Source organism: Muntiacus reevesi, chromosome 6 (assembly GCF_963930625.1).
Source record: "Muntiacus reevesi chromosome 6, mMunRee1.1, whole genome shotgun sequence".
Taxonomy (NCBI): Eukaryota; Metazoa; Chordata; class Mammalia; order Artiodactyla; family Cervidae; genus Muntiacus; species Muntiacus reevesi.
This window is the reverse complement of record NC_089254.1, coordinates 105,656,665-105,666,576: the sequence shown is the minus strand read 5'-3', so window position 1 is coordinate 105,666,576 and position 9,912 is coordinate 105,656,665. Positions and strand designations below refer to the sequence as shown.

Sequence of the window (9,912 nt, the reverse complement as noted above, 5' to 3'; positions counted from 1 at the left end):
CTCTAGGCAAGTATCATTTTATTTAACTTACTATTTACCAATGAATAAAACCCAGGCATTTTACTACAAAAATTAGAAGTTATATGTAAAAAAAGAAAAAAGTTAAAAATAACTTTTTGTCCAAGAGCAATGCAAACAATTTCTGCTTATGAGAGAAAGTGAAAGTGAAGTCGCTCAGTAGTGTGATCCCATGGACTATAGCTTCCCAGGCTCCTCCATCCATGGAATTTTTCAGGCAAGAGTCCTGGAGTGGGTTGCCATTTCCTTCTCCAGGGGATCTTCCTGACCCAGGGATCAAACCCAGGTCTCCCACATTAAGGCAGATGCTTTACTATCTGAGCCACCAGGGAAGCCACGCAAAAAAATAACCCTAAAGATGATAGCATATTGCCTTGTAGGTACTGACTTTTGCATCTAAATTGATAATTTTATTCTATTCTTATTTTCTTTACTCTAGGTACATCTGGGCTTCCCTGGTGGCTCAGATGTAAAGAATCTGCCTGCAATGCGGGAGACCTGGGTTTTATCTCTGGATTGGGAAGATCCTCTGAAGGAGGGCATGGCAACCCACTCCAGTATTCTTGCCTGGAGAATCCCATGGACAGAGGAGCCTGGCGGGCTACAGTCCATGGGGTTGCAAAGAGTCAGACACGACTGAGTGACTAAGCACATAGATACACCTGTTTCTTGACTTGGCCTTGGAATCATTTTGTCATTCTGGTGGCTCCCTCATGACTGAGCTAAATAAGGCTTTGACGTAAGCTCTCTACATGTGTGTTTTTAGTATTTTGAGAACCATCCTTTGCCAGTCATTCCTTATGCCGAGCAGGGCTGTGGGGCTCCCAGGCACAAAGCCTTTCTGTGTCTACCATTTCTTTGATGGCAGGAAACAGCCTCCATGACCTTGGTGGTTTAGCCGCTAAGTCTTGTCTGTCTCTTGGGACCCCATGGAGTGTAGCCTGCCAGGCTCCTCTGTCCATGGGATTTCCCAGGCAAGAATACTGGAGGGGGTCGCCATTCCCTTCTCCAGGGGATCTTCGGACCCAGGGATTGAACCTGTGTCTCCTGCATTGCACGCAGACTCCTGCATTGCAGGCGGATTCTTTACTGACTGAGCTACAGGGGAAGCCAGCAGCCCTGAAACCACCGAGAGGTAAGACTGAGAAACTCATCAAGATTAGGAGACCTGAGACCCTGAACACACCCTAATCCTGTCAGCAACCCCACCCCTTTTGAAACTCTGAAAGAAAGAATGCAAGACTGTTACAGCTTTGATTCTTATCACACCTGGCTGCCTGACATGAGACCTCTCCCTGTTTCCCAGGGAGGGGGCACAGTTCTGGAACCTACTGTGTTCTGCCTTTGCCTGGCAGAGAAATCAAGCCACTCTTTATTTCTCCTCACTATCTCTGTCTTCACATTTCTGTTCTGGCATCGTGAACAGAGAGCCAAGATTCTGGAAGCACTCCTTGTAGCGGGGTCCTGTCCTGGGGCCTTCATTTATTTTGTCTTCTTTTCTGTTGCTTCTGAAGCTTTTAGGTCTGGGGAATAATTAAGCACAGTACTCAAGTAAGGAGGGAAACCCCCCTGTATCTGTCCTCCAGTCCTCAGCTTAGATTTCATCTCCTTTGGAAACCTTCCCTTCTCCTTCCATCTTAACACCCCGTAATTTCCTCTTGCCCTGTATTCATCTCACTGTTTTTGGAATTGCTTATTTACTTGGCTGTCTCTGAATTTCTTGGGAACACAGACTAGATTATAACGTTTAAAGTTTTTTTTCTGGCCGCACCACGCACCTTGGCAGAATCTCAGTTCCTTGACCAGGAATTGAACCTGGGCCCACAGCAATGAAAGCCGAGAATCCTAACCACTAGACCACCAGGGAACTTCCTTGTTAACTTAAATAAATCATTTATTTCTATTTGGCTGTGCTGGGTCTTTGATGCTGTGCGAAGGCTTTCTGTAGTTATGACAAGTGGGGGGATGCTCTTGGGCTTGTCACTGGGGAGCCTTCTCTTGTCGCAGAGCTCAGGCTCTAGACTGTGGGCTCAGTAATTGTCGTGTACAGACTCAGTTGCTCCTTGCACGTGGTGTCCTCTCGGACCACAGATCAAACCTGCATCCTCTGTATTGGAAAGTGGATTCTTAACCACTGGACCACCAGGGAAACCCTCCCTTGGTTAACCTTTAGGCTCCAGTTTTCAGTGCAGTGCCTGGCTGTAGCTTCTCAATAAATCCCCTAATGAATGGATTACTGGGTGAATATTGCATCTGTCTTTGTATTTCAAGGTTCTGTGGTCTGCTTGCACGTGACTTACCGTTCTAACAACAGTGACGTCAGTCTTTAGCCTGTGTGTTTCTCGCAGGTCTTCCTTGGGGTGCCTGCTGGTGCATACCCAAGGCTCCATCTGCTGCTCACTGCTTTTGTTTCCTTCTCTGATAGTTTCAGAGTGCTGTTCCTTTAAGATCAGCAGAAGCCTCCTTGCAGAGAAGAGGCCCTGATACTAAACACATCTGTGCTGATCTAGCCACACTTATTTTACATGCTCCTTCGTCTCCTTTGAGTTGCCTGTTCATCCATCCTTGCCTTATGTGTCCTTAGATTTGCCCCCAGGACGCTGGGTTTGGCTTGTCCTGGTTTGAACTTGGTGTCTCTGGCTATTGACTCATGTTCTGACCTCCACCCAGCCCCATTTCTGCTCTTCAGAACCAGGCTTTGGCACCTCCAAGGACCTGACCTCAGCTCAACCTGCCTCTGGCCCTGTTTCTCCTGCCTGACACCAACAACTGGAAGGAACCCGGTCCTTCTGCAAGGAGCTCCATAGAGCTGAGTGGTTTACCTGAAATAAAGCTTGCATTATGGGGGAGACCAAACAGGTACCTAGTGTTTTAGAAGACAGCATTTGAACTTAATGTTGGCGTTGTTTTCGTGGTACATCTCTTCTGTTTCTGCTTTTGTTATGAAGTATGTTTTGCCAATAGGGAACGGAATATTCCAGAAGTAAGAAAAAAAAAAACAACCCTGGTTGCCTGTCAGTAATTAAACTAAAACTCTGCTTTATTTTTAGTTCCTTTTCCAACTTCCTGTACAAAGAGGGGAAAACTTCAGAGTTTGGAAAAAAATTTAGACCCTGCCTGTTTACTGATAATGTCGTGTTCTCTTCTGTTGACTGTACATGTTCTTTCCGTATATTATTCCACAATGTTTTAACAAACACTTGATAAAAATATTTGCGGGAATTACAGCAAACCTGCCTTTAGATGACTGGAAAATTGCTATTTTAAAACTAGTAAAGCTCATCTCTAGCATTTTATTGACGTGATAACTGAACACAACCCTATAAGGTCTTCCTGGGACAGACTCCTCCCCAATATCCTCTGCTCTGGCTCCCCTTGAAGGACCTAGATAACAGGATCTGTCCACATTTCCTGAGTTGTTTTACAGATGCTGAATTCCTACCAAAGGAAAAGTAACTAATTACTTGATGACTATGAGCCCCCAGACCTCCTGGCACCTAAGGACTGATACGTAATCCCCTATGACATCACCCTGTTACCTCCCCATCAGCCAATCAGAGAATTGTGGCCACATACTGGCCACGAGCTGGCCACATACCCTGGGATGCACTCTGGCCCTCCTCTCCCACACTTTGCCATTAAAAAGTCAGGGGAATTCGGGGTTTGAGAGCTTGAGCCACCTACTCTTGTATTGACGTCTTACAGTAAATGCCACATTTCCCTTCGCCGCAACCTGGTGTCAACAGATTGGGCTTTAAGGCACACGGGCGAGCAACCCAAGCCTGGTTCCGTAACGATGGTGTTCAGCACAGTAGTTTCTTAAAAAGCAAACCTCCAGAGAATGAGTTTTGCAAGATGAAATCAGCTCCCTACACAGGAAAGCCTCTTCATGCTTGTTCATAACTTTTTAGATAAAGTGGTTCTTTTCAGGGATCAGATTTTTTTCTTTTTCAGTCTCTAAGGGAAACATCACATGAACTGTTACACCCCATCAGCCGATCGCTGTCCTCCCATCGGATCCAGGCCAGGTTAAGAAGCTACCTGCCAGAGCACTTGTGACTGCCCTCAGCCTGTGATGCGCTGTTAGAGGCCTGTGGCTCACAGCATGCTGATGGGAACAGCAGAGCTGTTGGCCTAGCCCAAATAACCACAGAAAAGAACAGATTTTAGACAGGCAGTTTTACGGTTTCCCTGTGGTTATTTTGCCAACTTTCAGCCAATTTCTCTAGCACTGAGCATAAAAGACAAACGGTCCTTCTTTCAAAACGTTCTGAATATATAGGTCATTCCGTTTCTTTTCCTTATCTTTAATCTGATGGGTATCGATTTACCTCTCCACACTAACCCGCTCAATTTACATTTAAATAAAGCTTTCTAATTAATTGCATATAGAAAGCTATTTAGGAAGACAGAGTTGGTAAAAATGTGTCCTTTTTTCTTCATCTCTCTAAAGAGGGAGCTGACCAGCTTCTACAAAAAGGCTGTAAAATGTTTTTCATTCTAGCCATAGCCAAGCTTGCTGTGTTCCTAAAACCCTCAAATGTAGCACACCTATTGTAAATATTTTGTTTCAGTGGTTTTCATTTAAAAATCTTGAATCACATTTTCTAGAGTAAAAAGGAAATCTCTTTTGGAGAGAGTGATTTGGCATTTTTCATTGATTTTATTTCTGTCCCGTTTGGCTGTGTTTGCACTGCTACACCGTCTGTCAATAAACCAACAGCTCCACCAGCGGAGTGAAAACCAGAGAGCTCTGCATGGCTGCAGGAGTGAGCTTGTTTGTCAAGGGACTCAGGTTTTGGAGACAGAGCTTCTCAATGCAGATAACCCCCAGGTTTTCTTTTTTTTCCCCAGGGATGGATGACTTTTAAAAAATCCACAGGCCCAGATGCAGGGCCAGAGTTACAAAATCACCAAATTTTGACATCTGACTCTTCAATCTTGAGTCTTTCTAAGGCTTTATTTCACTTGCTATCCAAAACATAGAACCTTCCTATACTCAACAGTAATGTATTATACACTTAAAAAATGGTTATGTGGATAGATCTCATGTCAAATGCTCTCAAGATAAAATTTAAAAAAAAGTCTTTTGAAATATTTCATTAATGCAAGTTGTTGCAGTCACTAAGGAAAACAGTATGGAGGTTCCTCAAGAAACCATGATTCAGCAGTCCCTCTCCTGGGCATATATTCAGACAAAACTATAAATCAAAAAGCTATACACCCCCTTGTGTTCATAGCAGCACTGTTCACAGTAGCCAAGGCATGGAAACAACCTAAATGCATCAACAGAGGAATGGATAAAGATGTGGAACATACATACAGTGGGATATTACTCAGCCACAAACAGGATGACATAGTACCATTTGCGGCAACATGGATGGACCAAAGATTATCACAGTAAGTCAGTCAGAAACAGAAAGACAAATACAGTATGATATCACTTACATGTGGAATCTACAACATGATAAATGAACTTATCTATCAGTAGACTCACAGGTAAACAGAACAGACTTGTGGTTTCCAATAAGGGGTGGGGGGTGGGAGAGGGACGAATTGGGAGTTTGGGATTAGCAGATGCAAACTATTATACAGAGAATGGATAAACAACAAGGTCCTACTTGATATCACAGGGAACTATATTCAATGTCCTGTGATAACCCATAATGGACAGTGAAAGTGTTAGTCACTCAGTCCTGTCCCGACTCTTTGTGACTCCATGGATTACAGCCCAGCAGGCTCCTTTGTCCATGGGATTCTCCAGGCAAGAATACTGGAGTGGGTTGCCATTTCCTTTTCCAGAGGATCTTCCCCACCCAGGGATCGAACCTGGGTTTTTCACGTTGCAGGCAGACTCTTTACCAACTGAGCCATCAGGGAAGCTTCATAATGGAAAAGAATATAAAAAATAATGTATGTAATTTAAAAAACATAATAATGTATGTAGTATACAAAATAATATATATAGTTGGGGCTTTCCTGGTGGCTCCAGTGGCAAAGAATCTGCCTGCAATGCAGGAGACACAGGTGTGATCCCTGGGTCAGGAAGACCCCCTAGAGGAGTGCATGGCAACCCACTCCAGTATACTTGCCTGGAAAATTCCGTGGACAGAGGAGACTGTCAGGCTGCAGTCCACAGGGTCACAAAGAGTTGGATATGGCTGAAGTGACTGAGCACGCATGTATGACTGAAATTACTTTAGAGCAGAAATTAACATAACATTGCAAATCAATTAACTATACTTCAATTTTAAAGTCTTTTAAAATATTTAATTACTTTAAAAACTAATTAAATTTTTAATAAATTTTGAATATTCTAAGACAATATTGGAATAAATAACCTTTTATTACTGTACTAATATAGTCTAGTAATATACTATATAATATACTAATGTGAGAACATTATAAGATAAATTCCTATGAGTGGAATTTCTTGAATATTTTTAATTTTGATAGATACCACTAAATTGCCCTCCACAGGGGTTTTACCAATTTACTTTTCCACCGGCAAGGTATGAGAAAGCCTGTTTTCGCATGGCCTTAGAAACCAAAGTGTGTTACCAAACTCTTCGATTGATTTTAGCCAAACTGATACGTGAAAGTGATATTTCAGTGACACTTTCAATGGCGTTTGTATTTTATGAGTAAGCCTGCGTGTCTTTTACATGTTTTAAAGCCATGGCATTTTGCTTTTGGTAAACTGTCCTGTTCCTGTTACCAAGCTGAACTTGGAGCTTTTCACCCACGCGCCGAAAAGCCAATCTACTGACCCCAGGCTGTGGGGAAGCAAAGTGCAGCATTTACTGCAGGTGCCAAGCAAGGAGTCCAGAGCAGCTAGTGCTCAAAAAGCCCGAACTCCCTGATGGGTTTCAACAAAGCGTTTTTGCAGGCCAGGTGAGGGAGGGGTTTGTGATCAGCTCTGCACAGTTCTGAATGGTTGATGGTGAGGTAGCAGAGTGGTGTCACAGGGATGAACATTATCAGTCCTTAGGCACCAGTAAGCCTGAGGGCTATGTGCTCAGGGTCATCAAGTAGTTAATTTCTTCTATTTGGTGGTGACTTTAGCATCTGTAAAAACAACTGAGGAAATGTGCATCAGATACTGTCGTCTGGGTACTTTCAAGAGGAGCTACAGCAGGGGGCATGAAGGAGGGGTCTGTCCCAGGAAGACCCCATAGGGTCCGGCTTGCATACTTTCCTATACTTCGCCAACTCTTTTATTGAGTTATTGATTAAAAAGTTATTTTGTAGTAGCTCATTATATATTTACACGTTTAGCTCTTAGTCTGTGATATAGTAGAAAATGTTTTCCCTCATTTCTTGCTTGTATTTTGACATGGTTTATTTTTTATGTTAAAATGTTTTTTAAAGATGAATTTATAAATCTTTTATTTTATGATTTCTGGATTTTGTGTCATAGTTAGAATGTTTTCCTCTACACCAAAGTTATGAAAAAATGCTCCTAAGCTTTCAATTCTTTTTATTTTTCCCATTTTATTCCTCCCTCCCTCCTTCTCTCTCTTCCTTCCTCTCACTCCTTTGCTCTCTCTTTTCTTTCCTCCCTTTCTCCCCCACTTTTTTCTTCTACTTTTTCTCTCCCTACCAAACAGGGTTCCAGGAATGAAATAAGTCCAGAGTGGGTGTTTGGCCAAGCTGGGAACCAGAAATCACAGGAATGAAGCTTGGAGATCATGACTAGAGAAATGATAGAAAGCATTACATCTAATCATTGGTGTGAGGACAAAAATGGAAGCAGCAGCAGCAAGTGAAGTAGCTACAAAAGATGCAAGTAGAATCAGGGGCAAGACAAGATCAAGGGGAGTGATTCAGAACTGTGAATGCTGCATTCGTTCTCAACACACAAAAACCTAGTGCATGTCATAAGCATCCACGAGAGCTTCAGTGGGTTCTCCAGGGCTGGACAACTTGTTACCACCAAGTCTAAAGAAGCTGGGGTGAGGCTGGGTGCGCACAACTCAGAAACTGCGGAGAGTGCCTTGAGTTATGGTCAGTCTTGTTTTCTTTAACAGACTATAGGTACATCTGTTTCTTGACCCTGCCTTGGAATCATTTTGTTATTCTGATGATTCCTTCATGAATCAGCTCAATAAAACTTAGTTCTTAGCATGATGGGGCTATGGATAAGCTTTGTGATCATTATTTTGAATTTTGATTTAATCTCTTTCTGTTCTATTTCCAGTGAACTATTTTTAAAGAGAACACGTGGCCAGGTGATGCAAGCCAATTTTATGGGCTCCCTACCCTGTAACCCCTATAAAAAACAAGAAAGAAAGTCACTCAGTCGTGTTTGACTCTTTGAGACCCCGTGGACTGCAGCCTACCAGGCTCCTCCATCCATGGGATCTTCCAGGCAAGAATACTGAAGTGGGCTGCTATTTTCTTCTCCAGGGGATCTTCCCGACCCAGAGATTGAACCCAGGTCTCCTGCATTGTAGGCAGACACTTTATCATCGGAGCTACCAAGGAAGTCGACCCATGAATGTTCTCACTGCTGTTGCCAGGGTGACCTGTGACCTTCCTGCTAGACTCTCACCCCTCCCACATTCACTGATTTTTCAAAAACTTATCTTTTTTATTGAGGGGACATTCACATAACATAAAAGTTAACCAATTTTAAATGACCAACTCAGAAGCATTTAGCACATTTACAACCCCCACCTCTATTCAGTTCCAAAACATTGCTATCACCCCCAGAAGGCAGCTCACACCGGTTAAACAATCGCTACTCTGTTCTTCTCCTCTCCCTTCTCCCCAACCAGCAATCTGCTTCAGTCTCTGTGGATTCACCTCTTCTGTATTTTCACATTCATGGATTCACACAATATGAGACCGTCTGTGACTGGCTTCCTTCCCTTAGCACAGCGGTTTTGAGGCACATCCGCAATGTAGCATGTGTCAGCGCGTCCTTCCTTTTTATGGCTGAGGAGTACTCCACTGCATGTACAGACCACATTTCATTTATCGTTTATCTGTTGGTGAACATTGGGGCTCTTTTCACCTTCTGGCTATTGTGACTAGTGCTGCTGTGAATAGGTGTGTACAAGTCTTTGAGTCCTTGCTTTCAGTTCTTTCAGGTGTATACCTTGGAGTGGAATTACTGGGTCCTATGACTTCTGCAGCAAGGAGATCCAACCAGTCCATCCTAAAGGAGATCAGTCCTGAATATTCATTGGAAGGACTGATGCTGCAGCTGAAACTCCAATACTTTGGCCACCTGATGAGAAGAACTGACTCATTGGAAAAGACCCTGATGCTGGGAAAGATTGAAGGTGGGAGGAGAAGGGGATGACAGAGGATGAGATGGTTGGAGGCATCACTGACTCAATGGACATGAGTTTGAGTAAACTCCAGGAGTTGGTGATGGACAGGGAGGCCTGGCGTGTTGCACTCCATGGGTTGCAAAGAGTCGGACACGGCTGAGCGACTGAACTGACTGATGGCAATTCTATGAATTTACTGATTTAAAAACTTTTGTGAATGCTGCATTCATTTTATTTTTCATTGAACAAGTGAGACTTCATCTTGTTAAGAATTCAAATAGAACCAAAGGGGATCCAGAGAAAGGAAGTCTCTTTCCCACTCTGATGGCAGGCTCTCTCCACAGGAGTCATCTCTGGTTCGCAGAGGTTAAGAGTTCCCTGTGTATCCGTCCATGCATTTTCTATGTGTGTACAGATAGAGCCACCATTCCATTTTACATGAATGGGACTGATGCAGTCTGTTCTCCTTTTGAGAACAGCTTCCTCATGGGTGGTCACCCAGATGGTGGGGGTGCTGGCTTGCTGGTGCTGAGTTAATCTCTTCTCCCATCCCTCTTTCCATCTGTTTCCTAGCCTGGGCTTGATGCTGCTTGCTCAGTTGCACAGCTCCGCC

The 9,912-nt window shown here is 43.5% G+C and overlaps 1 long non-coding RNA gene across 2 annotated transcripts; it reads left to right on the top strand.

Moving 5' to 3' along the window:
• The first annotated feature begins 834 nt into the window (after positions 1–834).
• On the top strand, positions 835–9,393 carry LOC136171122 (uncharacterized). Of its 2 annotated transcripts, none has more exons than XR_010663758.1 (3): positions 835–1,153; positions 2,708–2,877; positions 7,629–9,393. It is a non-coding gene; the product is annotated as an uncharacterized lncRNA (long non-coding RNA). The 2 variants fall into 2 exon arrangements; XR_010663757.1 differs by having other exon boundaries at positions 2,689–2,877.
• The last annotated feature ends 519 nt before the right edge of the window (positions 9,394–9,912 follow it).